This window comes from Anolis carolinensis, chromosome 1 (assembly GCF_035594765.1).
Source record: "Anolis carolinensis isolate JA03-04 chromosome 1, rAnoCar3.1.pri, whole genome shotgun sequence".
NCBI classification, from domain to species: Eukaryota; Metazoa; Chordata; class Lepidosauria; order Squamata; family Dactyloidae; genus Anolis; species Anolis carolinensis.
The window spans coordinates 186,215,031-186,228,032 of NC_085841.1; the positions used below are offsets into that span (position 1 = coordinate 186,215,031).

Sequence of the window (13,002 nt, forward strand, 5' to 3'; positions counted from 1 at the left end):
CTTGTTTTTTCTTTTGTTTAATATGCTTATTTGCTTTGTTTATTACGCTTTCCCCCAATTTAGTCTGCATCAATCACTTTTACCTAAAGTGTCATTTGGACACCTTGGGAAAAAAGTGAGACAGATGTTGTATTCCAGAGCAGGAACCCGCCTGACCTTAGACACCACACCAGTTGAATATAATTAGCAAGCAGTTTATTGAAGAATATATAGAACAAAGCAATAAAAATGATGCAAATAGTATAGTCCAAAAAGGTATCTTCAAAAGGCAACAATGAATCAATGAATTACAAGGTGCAAAGATAAAACACAAGGAACAAGGTTGCAAAATCCATAAGAACAAGGCAGCATAAAATCCCAAAACTCAGAACAGGAACTTGGCAAGACAGGAACTATAAAAATAGAAATCCACTTGAAAGCAAGACTGTCATGAAAACCAATGTTGACCATGCTGAGGTAAAAAGTATTCCCTTGTCTCTTATAAAGCTTTTCCGGTCTCATGCAATGCAAAGAATACATTCTGTTTCAATTTCCTACTAAAAAAGATTTAGTTTCCTCTTTTCCCCAAAGATGGGCTGATCTTAGGCAGACCTGTGAACTCTCCCTTTGTTTACAAAAGTCTTGTCTTCTATCTTCAAGGTCATTAAATTCTGCACCTCACAAATCATCCTCAAAAAAACCAATTCTTAGAGAAAGCCTGCTGAGGGCCTCTCTCAAGAATTTGGCCTTGAACATCCATACTTTGTTTGAGAGAAACCTCATGCCTCTCAAAGCCAGGCCTGTCAGGAAAACCATCATTCCCATTTCCATCAGACACAGGTCCAGAAAGCTCAGCATCCTGACCAGCATCCTCATTGACATCATTGACATCAGGCACTATCACAGGTATCACAAGCTGCACTATAACAACAGGTCCCTTGTTTTGGGCCTGTCTGGAAGAAACCTGAGTTATGGTGATCCATCCATAGGTTGTTCTTGGGCAAGAAGTTCTTCAGATTAGATTTGCTGTTGCTTTCCTTTGAGTCTGAAATAATGTGACTTGCCCAAAATCACCCATGGATTTCAGTGGCAGTGCAAGTATTCAAACCCATTTTCAAGAGTCCTAATCCAACACTCAAAACACTACACCGTTCTTGCCTTCAGGTGGTTACTTACACTTCACTTTTCGATGCAGTGTGGACTAGCAATTGGATTTAGGCCACTCTGATTTATGTACCTGGAATTTTTTTTACAAACATACCTGGCATTAAATGTTTATATCAGAGCAGTGATGAGACATTTCTTAAATAAAATAAATGACTATTCAAAACTTCTATCTTTATAACCTGGTGGCAATGATCTTCTCAAGCAGCATGGTGTAATGATTTGAACACTGTACCCTGGGAGACCTGAGCTCAAATTCCTCCTTGGAAATGAAAACCCACTGGGTGAGCTTGGACATGCTCTCTCAGGCTCCTTCTAAACTGCCATATAATCCTGTTTAACAAAGCAGATAATCCACATTATCATCTTTGAATTGGATTATAGGAGTCTACACTACCAGTTCAAAGTTGATAATTTGGATTTTATATGGCAGTACAGAAGGGGCCTCTGCCTCAGAAAGAAGCAAACCCCCTCTGAACAAATTCTGCCAAGAAGACACCATGATAGGTTTGCCTTATACAGTAGAGTCTCACTTATCCAACACTCGCTTATCCAACGTTCTGGATTATCCAACACATTTTTGTAGTCAATGTTTTCAATATATCGTGATATTTTGGTGCTAAATTCGTAAATACAGTAATTACTACATAGCATTACTGCGTATTGAACTACTTTTTTCTGTCAAATTTGTTGTATAACATGTTTTTTGTGCTTAATTTGTAAAATCATAACCTAATTTGATGTTTAATAAGCTTTTCCTTAATCTCTCCTTATTATCCAACATATTCACTTATCCAACGTTCTGCCGGCCCGTTTACGTTGGATAAGCGAGACTCTACTGTATTTGAAATGACTTGAAGACAATATCTGTAAAATGTTGATATTTGCATGTGAGAGTAAGCAACCCCATATTAATATTAATGTCCCTAAAATATTTTAAAATGTCTTATATCATTTTGTGGATATGCGCAAGTGAACATATGTAATCACACTGAAGCCATCATTTTCTGCTGTCTCTGTATCAGATAAGCACAAATCTATGTGGAATTGTCAATGTGTAGATGTAAATGTCAACAAGTGACCAAATGCTGGATATTTATCACAACATGCTCTCATTTGTATAAATTGTCAGTGAATATAACATTAGAGCCGTAGAATTTTTCCTTGTTAGGTCTGGTATGGTTTGCTGTCTATCAAGACGACTCATGCCCTATCATGTTAGATAGATGCCAAACGTCAACAAGAAAATAGGTTATTAGTTTTGAGGAGGGTTAACTTTATTTAATGTTTCATTGCCCAATGCTGTCTAGACCTTTAAGCATATGCGGGATTTGGATATCTCAAGGCACTAGTGTTTGCGGAAGGCATGAAAAAGCACAAAAGAGTTGCTATAGCAACAGAAAGAAAATCTGAAACAATAAGCGAATTCCAGTCACTAAAACATCTAGTCAAGGCTTACAGTTTGGGGGGCGGCGGAGCAGGAAGGCACACAATATTCAGCAGAATATATATGCTAATGATACACACACACAGAGAAACACACATATATCTCTAGTTGATAGAAACAAGCAAGACTGCCAAGCATCAGCTTTTGAAAAAAGACTCAGAACAATACTTAAATCCAAAGGTAAGCTGTTGAAGCCATCTTTTTTTATATGAGGAAATGAATGTGGGAACATCTGTAAATTCCACTGCCCTTCCTGACAAAAACGAAGCCATGTGTCCCTTAACAGTAGAGAGAGCACGTTTTTTTAAAAAACACAGCTAGAATATGAAAGTGCTTTTTCCTTTCTGCCCTGTGGTTCCTTGTGGAACTCCAAATGTAAAGAGCATTTGGCATGTGCAAGACATTACTGTAATTTCCATGACAGTTTGCAGGAGAAGCTGGCCTGCTGTCGGATTATTGGGAAAGGGAATGATGTCATCCCTCCTTCGCCAAAGCTTCCCCCCTCTATCTCTCCTCTCCCGGGAATATTAAGGATTACAACATGTGGTCAGATGCGCACGATACAACACTAACAGTATCTTTCACGTGAATAGTGTGTGACAATGAACCCCCAAAGATCATTATAGTTGCTGATCATGTGCTAGTTGTGGTAAAGGAATGAACAAGAACCATGTGTGAAATGTGTACCACATGTAATGTTGCTGCCAATCTATTCAATTCACTGCCCTGTAACAAATGGAAGTGTTTCTTGATGGAAAGTTTTGCAATATGGGATAAAGCCCTAGAACACACTGAATCAGAACCATTGAGTTGGAAGAGACTCCAAGGGCCATCCAGTCCAACCCCATTTTGCCATGCAGGAAAACACAATCAAAGCACTTCTCAACAGATGACCATCCAGCCTCTCCACAAGCTACCTCACCACTGCCTCACCACAAGCTACTTCCAGTGGGACAATGAATTCTATGAACAGAAAGATGGAACAGCCATGGGGAGTCCTCTCAGCCCAGTCATAGCAAATTTCTACATGGAACACTTTGAAAAACAAGTTCTGGAAACAACACCAAAAAGCCAACTATATGGTTGAGATTTGTAGACGACACCTTCAGCATTTGGAGCCATGGAGAAGAAGAACTAAACAAGTTCCTGGACCACCTCAACAGCATCCACCCAAACATCCAATTCACCATGGAAAAAGAAAAGGAAGGAAAACTGCAATTTCTAGACGTCCTAGTCATCCGCAAACCAAATAAACAATTGGGCCACACAGTCTATGGAAAACCTACACACATAGATAGATACCTACATAAAACACCAACCATCACCCAGGTTGCACAATTAAAGAAGCACAATTAAAGCCCTGATGGACCGTGCACAAAGAATCTGCGCAGCTCACCGCCTCCAAGGGGAACTGAAACACCTAAACTGGGCTCTACAGGCCAATGGATACTCTACATCAGATATCAGAAGAGCTACAAGGCCAAGAACAAGCCATGAGAGTAAAGACAAAGATCCACCCAGAGGAAAGGTGTTCTTACCATACATCAAGGGAACCACTGACCGCACAGGGAAGCTAACGAAGAAACACAAATGCTACATTCAGTGAAGGACAAGAGGGATCCTCTCACCTCTGCAGGAGTCTACCATATACCATAAAGCTGTGGACAAGTCTACATAGGGACCACCAAAAGCAGCATTGCCCAAACACGAGTCAAGGAACATGAAAGGCACTGCAGACTAACTTAACCAGAGAACTCAGCCAAATCAGAACACTTGGTGAACCAACCTGGACACAGCATATTATTTGAAAACACAGAAATGTTGAACCAGTCTAACAACCACCATGTCAGACTACACAGGGAAGCCACTGAAGTCCATAAGCATGTCAACAATTTCAACAGAAAGGAAGAAACCAGGAAAATGAACCAAATTTGGCTACTCTAAAAACTCTAAAATCAGGACAGTAAATAAAGAACAACATTCAAAAACTATGGAATTACAGATAGGAAACAATCAGGGCCAGCTAACACCTCCCAACAAAGGATTCCTCCAGGCAAGAAGCAGCTAGGCTTTGAAGCTACAAGACCATTCAATGCTAATAAAGGTGGCCAATTGGAACAAAAAACATTCACACTTGCTCCAACAGACAAGAGTCCTTTCTCCCACTCTGGGCATTCCACAGATATATATGTCAGAGTATTTGCAGCACAGCAGTAGTTGGATGGAAGCAGTGGAATGCAGAATGAAGAGACACTCAGAGACGTTGGTAAAACTATTTACAAAGTTTTACTGTATGCAGCAGTAATCAACACAGACTTGCAGACAACAGAAGAACACAGGACTGTTTTGTTCTCCAACAGAACTTGACTCGAACTCTAAGCAGACAGAACTCAACTGAACTGATGCAATTGTTATGCACAAAAACTTGTGTCTGGATACTCCCTAGTTCCAGACACACATCAAGGTCATCATAGCTTCTTGGCAATTAACTCTTTCCACACCATGGTACATTCTGGATGATGCAATCAGTTGCAATACAAGCATGGCACAAATTGAATTTAAACACTATCAATACACAAATCCCACATTAACAATATAAACCCCACTTGCTTAGTTTCCAACAGACCTCACAACCTCTGACAATGCCTGCCATATATGTGGGTGAAATGTCAGGCGAGAATGCTTCTGGAACATGGCCATACAGCCTGGAAAACTCACAGCGACCAATCCAGCATCTGTTTGAAAGCACCCAGAGAAGGAGGCTAGGAGCCGACCACACTAGGCACAATCCATCACTTTGTCTTCAACTAAGAGCATAGGGGAAGGGTGATAGCACTAGTATGAAGTCTGGACTGTGGATTGGACCAAATCACTCCCACTGCCCAGACTGTCCCAAAGCTGTGGGATGCTCTGACGTTTCCAGCAAACATTGGACTATTTCCTGACTTTGACCAAAAGCAGGGCTACATTCTGTTTGAAGCAAAACCCTCCCCACAAAATTCAGAAGCCACTGTGCATCGTGGGGATAGCTATGGGGTGTATAGGGTTTTTTTTGTTGCCAGTGCAGACAAGCCCCTAGACTTTGGAGCAGCAGAAAACAAGCTTCCTTCCTCCTCAATATGACATCCTTTCAAATGTTTAAACATGGTCTAATGTCTCCTCTTAAGTTTCTCTTCTCTGGGCTAAACTTACCCAGTTCTCTAAGCTGCTCATCACTGGGCACACCATGCTTTAACTGTGTGGGAACGCGGAATTTATCTAATCCAGGTTGAACATTTTGTATGTCATCTGCATGGAAGCACCTTTGAGACTGCTATGGTATTGCGTGGTGGCTAAGACATAGGGTGAAGAGACTATGTTGTTACACTATGTAACAAAATTGAAAAAAAATAAGTCTGTTCCTGGTTTGAAAGTGTTATTCCTGTTTAATTGTGTGGTACTAACTTTGAAAGTACAGTAGTCTCTCACTTATCCAACATTCGTTTATCCATCATTCTGGATTATCCAACACAGTTGGCCTTTTAGTAGTCAATGTTTTTGTAGTCAATCTTTTCAATACATTGGTGCTAAATTCGTAAATACAGTAATTTCTACATAACATTGCTGTGTATTGAACTGCTTTTTCTGTCAAATTTGTTGTAAAACATGATGTTTTGGTGCTTAATTTGTAAAATCATAATGTAATTTGATGTTCAATAGGCTTTTCCTTAATGCCTCCTTATTATCCAACATATTCGGTTATCCAACGTTCTGCTGGCCCGTTTATGTTGGATAAGTGAGACTCTACTGTAGTTGTTATATTCCAGAAACTTTGTTTTGTGGTTGCCACAAACTATGAGCCTCGATGAGATAGTCATTGAAAAATTATAGCAAAATGTACATGTAATGTTATAACTAAAAAAAGAAAGCTGGGTCATTTTTAAATTTTGGATCTTTTTTTAGCTCTTTATTAGTTGAGAGGTTGGTGGGATTTGTTGTGTTTAATTTTTGTATTATGTAGTTTGTAGTTCACAGATTGCAGTTTGTTATATCTGTTATTTATTTTTATTGTATGTAGATTTTGCTCAATGCATACAATACAACCTCTATATCCATGGGACTGGTATCTGTGATTTTAGTTTATCTGCATCTTACACATTTTTTCTCTGTAGACATTTTAGGTTCTCCAACATGACTATGATAGACTTGAGCTGAAAGTTCTTCATTTCAACAGGGTTCACTATTATTCACAGTTTTGCATACAAATGACATATCCAGGAATGTATCCCTTGTAGGAAAGAGATCATACTGTGTATGTGTGGATGTGGTGCGTGTCCACGTGCATATATTTTTAAAAAATCACAAAATACAAAAGTTGAAGTTATGAAATTGTAAGACCAGTTTATGATCTCATGACTAATGAGCATGATGCTGGTCCTTATGTACTTTTATAGGCAGTAGCTCACTAGGATTTTAGGCCAAAGTATTTTCTTCCCATTTCTTTTAACTAGAGATGCTGGGAAAGAGAGATGAATAAACAGAGCCCTGTGTAGCAAAGATAGAAAAAGAAGAGAAACCAATTCTGCACTGTGCTCTACAAGAAATCCCTTAAGACCCTGCAGGATTCATATTATGCAGAATTGAACTCGTGAAACTCCTTCTAATGAATAGGAGAAACAGCAAGCTACTTTTTGGTGAAAAGTTGATACATTCCTATTAAAATGTGCCTAAAATATGATACGTACTTAAAATACGATACATACTTAAAATTAACTTTTATAAGTACTGTACCTAAAAAACATTACAGTAACAAAGCCTGATTGTTTCCAGTCATGGGTAACTTTTGAAGCATAACTTCCTTCTGCCTTTGTTTACCAAAAATAACTTGTTACATGTAACTATATTACTTTAATTTTCTATTTTTAAGGCCTGCTTTTAAGGGATACTAGAAAGGCGCCAGCCATTATTCTCAGACCTCACACCTCTGAGGATATCTGCTATAGATGTGGATGAAATATCAAGAGAGAATGTTTCTGGACCATGGTCATACATCCTGGAAAACTCATAGCAACCCATCATGAGAATCTTTGCAAAAATTGCACCGTGTAAAGTAAATTTGTGCATTGTCTATGTACAGATGTGTCCTGTTTAGATAGCTTGGGGAGACAAATAGCAACATGATGTGTGTCTTGAAAGTCTGCATGTACCAATGAGCATTGCTCCAGTAAAAAAAGGAAAGAAAAAAAGACGTCTCCTGTTTTGTAAAGCAATACATGTCAATGAATGTGATGAAGCTAGGATGTGCAATGTAGCACCCAGCAAGGAAATAGGCTAGGATGTAAGGCAATGAATGCATTTAGCCAGTGGAAAGGAATTATGCACATTGCAGACCACAAGTTGCCAGGCCATTGTTTATACTGAGGCCCCATCTACACTGTCATATAAAATCGGTATTATCTGCTTTGAACTGGATTATATGGCAGTGTAGACTCATATAATCCAGTTCAAGGCAGATAATGTGGATTATCTGCTTTGATAATATGGATCATATGGCAGTGTAGAAGCGGCCTTAGTCACCTTTGGGTTGTCATGGAAATCAAAATTCTCTGCCATCTTTAGGCAATGACTAAAACCTCTCAACCCAAATGTAACTGCAGAAGCCCCATTCAGTGGCTTGCCTTGTAAAAAGTAGAAACAGGAGACATTGGAAAAGTGTCGGTGTCCTTATAACTAGAGATGGAACAATGACACCATCTGCCAAGCTTTCTGGAGGATTCAATGGATGAGCTCATTGTTTTACGTTTGGCTATAGCAGTGGTTCCCAGCCTTTGGGCCTCCAGGTGTTTTGGACTTCAACTCCCAGAAATCCCAGCCAGTTTACCAGTTGTTAGGAAGTGTGGGAGCTGAAGTCCACAACACATGGAGGCCTAAAGGTTGGGAACCACTGGGCTATAGGGACACAGCCAGATGCTTCTCTGAAGCTCCTGTTTTTCCTCTGTTCACCAAATGGTGATGGAGGGGAGGGAGATCCTAAGCTAAACGTTGGGCTTGGGAGGAGATGTGAGAGAAGACACAGCATGGTTCTCCACGCAGGATCTTTATGCTACAACTATAAAAGATAAAGGTTTTCTCCTGACATTAAGTCCAGTTGTGTCAGACTCTGGGGATTGGTGCTCATCTTAATTTCTAAGCCAAAGAACCGGCATTGTCTGTAGACGCCTCCAAGGTCATGTGGCCGGCATGACTGCATGGAGCGCCATCAGGATTTCAACAATTGTTTCTCTATTTTTGGGGAGGCTTGTTTTCTTACGTGCTTTTGTTTCTACCAGAAAAGTGACTGGAATCCCTCTTCTTCAAGTATTTTCTAGGTGCTAGTCAATGAATTCAGTGTGGAAATGGTGAAGATTACAGGTGAAAATACATCTGAAAAGTGAGACAGAATGGAATTAGACACAACTACATCTAATATTATGACCTATATTATGAGTAGCAATGTCCACAAGTGACCAAAATATATCTCCCCTCCCCCCTTTTAAAAAAGGCACATGAGTGTAGCCATGAGGAGCACATTAAAAGTTATGGCACCACCACTCAAAATGATCACTTTTCATGGTCAAGGTTGGACAAAGTGCCAATTTTACTTGTACCTCACTTCAATTTGAACAGGTTGTGGTACTTTCTGTTGCACATAAGCAGATATCAGTCAGGTCCAATGCAAAGACACACAAACAAGAGGAAAAGGAACAAAAATCTTTACTCTGGTCAGCAGAAATACAAAATCAAATAGCTCAGCAAACTTACATAGTCTTTGTAAGTAGCACAGAGTAAGGCTTCTTCATCCAAAAGAGTAGAACATAAAACAAATAGCTATTCCATCATAGCAAGGAGCATTGCTGTTAAGTCAGTGTTAATTCAGCATCACCAAACTGTATTCTAACATCCATACAATTATACCCCACCGGGTCTGGTCCAAACTTGCTGCTGACCTACATCAGCAGCTGCTCATAATAATTAACACCATAAGGTTTTCTTTAACACGCACATATATACCTGATCCTGTTACTACTTACTGTAACACTTTCCATACTGTTTATAATAAAGAAATGTGTGAGTTTCAGTAAGTTGTTGATATTTTCCCTGATCTGAGTTGGTCAGAATCAATAGGTAAGTCATTCCTTCATGGAAAACATCATTTCTATCCCTCGCTGTTATGTAGTTATCAAGGACGTCATCACATGAAATAAAATCAGTGTTTCAACACATTTAAGAAACGGCAAATGACAGAGCCCATCACATGACAAAGGCTTGTCCTGTGGGCTCCAAGTATTTCACTATTTCTAAAGTGTGTGTTTTCCTATGCTTCCGAAGTCAATTGGCAATTGACTTCTTTTTCAATTCCCCTCGTAGAGACATGTAAAAACACCCAATTTACCATGTAATGGGAACTCCCCCTTGCTTGCTTGTAAACATGACTATGGAGGAGCTGAAATGGGCAGTTTTGATTTCTTTCTTCCCCCATTACTGTTTGGAGACCAAGGAGGAAGGAATGGTGATTTATATCTCTTTTTAAACGTAAAATAAATAGGCTTGCCTTTTGAATTGAGAGCTATGTATACTTATAAAAAGAAACTGTAATATCTAAAGAAAATGAGGGAGGAGACAGTAGGAGGAGAAATATGTCTCCTATATGATAGGGCCTCTGGTGGCACAGTGTGTTAAAGCGCTGAGCTGCTGAACTTCACTTCACTTCACTTTATTTCTTAATTAGTCGCTCTCCACCTGAGTGCTCTGAGCAACTTCCAATTTAAAATATCATTCCACAATATAAAAACATTCAACAGTGACTATTTGGCAAATTAGATCTGATTTACTTAAATGCACAACCAAACAGCCAAGTCTTGAGCGCTTTTACAAAAGGTTGCAACTCCGACATTTGAACCTGGGACCAAAAGGTGCCAGGTTCAAATCCCGGGAGCGGAATGAGCGCCCGCTGTTAGCCCCAGCTCCTGCCAACCTAGCAGTCCGAAAACATGCAAATGTGAGTAGATCAATAGGTACCGCTCTGGCGGGAAGGTAACGGCACTCCATGCAGTCATGCCGGCCACATGACCTTGGAGGTGTCTACAGACAATGCTGGCTCTTCGGCTTAGAAATGGAGATGAGCACCAAACCCCCAGAGTCGGTCACGACTGGACTTAATGTCAGGGGAAACCTTTACCTTTTTACTATGATGAGAAGGTAAATGGATAATTGGAAATGAGAGCAGAGAGAGGAAAACCATGCAATAGGGCTAGGAAAATAACCCACTGAATTTCAAAAGGGGACTTTGCAAAGCTTAAGGGAGAAACAGCAATCCCAAATGCTTTACTTACCCATGGGATGAAGTCCTACATATGAGAATCCCAAGTTTTGATAGAATTTTGCCATGGCAATTAAAGTGCATCATAACACTTTTACATAGTAGTGAGATAGGGTCCTTAATTCACCTCATAAACATGGTTTAATTCACAGGGAATTCTAGGACGATTTGTGAGAACTAATCTCTTATCACTATGTTCTCTGCCTGGGCCTGGAGGAGTGAGTTTTGCTGTCTCCCACATTTTTCAAATAAAATTGCAGTTCTTCCCATCCTGTTTATGGAGGAATTTGCTAATTTTAGAAGGCTTTTATCAAAAACAAATAAATGAGCCCAGTAACCCTCTAATGTATCCCTAGTCATGAGGAACGGAAGTTCTGCTGTTTTCACAGGGACTAAGACCTGGATGTTAGTGACTCAAATCAGGGTGAGAAGACTTAACTGCCCCCCAGTTCATTCCCAAGCAGAGCATTGACTTATGTTGCTTGGACAACATATGGGAGTAAAGCAGGAAATGTCCCAGATGTATTAACTAGATGCTGGGATCTGTTTTGCTTGTTTATATCAGAGTAGCTGTCCTGTGATGTGCTTCATGACAGCTCAGTGTGATAAAATATGTTGCTGTGGAGAAAGCATACACATTTTTTATCAATATCAGTACTTTCTCCTAATGCCAGTAAATGTGTCACGCTTAGTATTAGCAGAAGTGCAACATCCTTTAAGCCTCACAGGAATATTATCTGGAAATAGAAAAGGCACTGTGGAAATGAGCAGCTATATACGCCAAATGGTGTTTGTGCTTCCACCCAGTTTATGTTTTCATTAATCCCAGAAGGATGAATACAACTTTTTGCTGTCAAAGATAAATGCAAAAATAAGAAGACACAGAAGATAGTATATATATCTCACACACATAAAATAGGAGCGACATGGAAACAATACACCATTATTGCTGAAGAAACAATGGAAACGATATGCTATCATTGCTGAAAAAGCACTTTTAACCTCTAGATGAAATGAAAAATTCAGTATGCATTTGATACACCAGGCATGATGAATTTCTCACCTTCCAGATGTAGGATTGCAACTTGCATTAGCCCTAGGCAAAATAGTAAAAGGAGAGGGATGAGGAAACAGAGTACTCATATGATGCCATATGAACTTGAATGCATACTGTAGTTGTTTTTCTTAATCTGTGTATTCTATTATGCTTGTATTTTTAATTGTGATGTACTCTGATTATTGTTTATGTGATTTTAATATGTTGTAAGCCACTTTGGGTCCCATGAGGGAGAAAAGTGGGATATAAATAAAGATGATATTGATGATGATGATGATGATTATTATTACTCCAAACCTCTGGAGGACCACAACTTTCCCACTTCTGCTCTAAACACTCGAATTCAATGAGGCTTACTTCTGAGAAGAGCCTTGCTTAATAGCTGAAGGCATGAGATCTTGTCTGATCTTAGAAGCAAAGCAGTCAAGTAGCCTTGAGGGGGATGAGAGACAGGCAACAAATGCTAGGTACTGTAGGCTATATTTCAAAGGAGGGAACTGGCAAAGCCAGATCTGAGTATTCCTTGCCTAAGAAAAGCCTACAAAATTCATGGGGTCACCTTAAGTCGACAGGCAACTTGAAAGCACAAATAAAGTCCTCTGAGAAGATATAAAGCTTGCATCATCTAACCATATAATTTCCATAGTTAACAGAGATCATGTACAGTAGCCAACAGCATTCTATGAAAAGCAAAAATTAGAAAGGCATGACATGGTAAAACTGAAATATACCTATTGCTTATTAAAAATGTTGACTGTTCACCAACAATTTAATAGAACTCGTAGGGTGAGTTTGAACTGCTTTTCGAGTTAGGCCAAATAGGCATGTTTCCACTTGTTTATGCATGCTATACACAGAGCCGGTCCAACAATGAGGCGAATTAAGCGGTCGCTTCGGTCGCCAAACATACGGGGGCGCAGTCGAGACTACTTTTTCTGTTGATTTGTTGTAAAACATGTTTTGGTGCTTAATTTGTAAAATCTTAATTTGTAAAAGCAGGCCAACACACCCAACAAC

At 39.6% G+C, this 13,002-nt stretch overlaps 1 protein-coding gene across 3 annotated transcripts in view; it reads left to right on the plus strand.

The window, feature by feature from the left end:
• cd28 (CD28 molecule) overlaps positions 1-13,002 on the plus strand; it is a 114,179-nt gene that overhangs the window by 39,272 nt on the left and 61,905 nt on the right. The gene's annotated exons all lie outside the window — the stretch shown is intronic.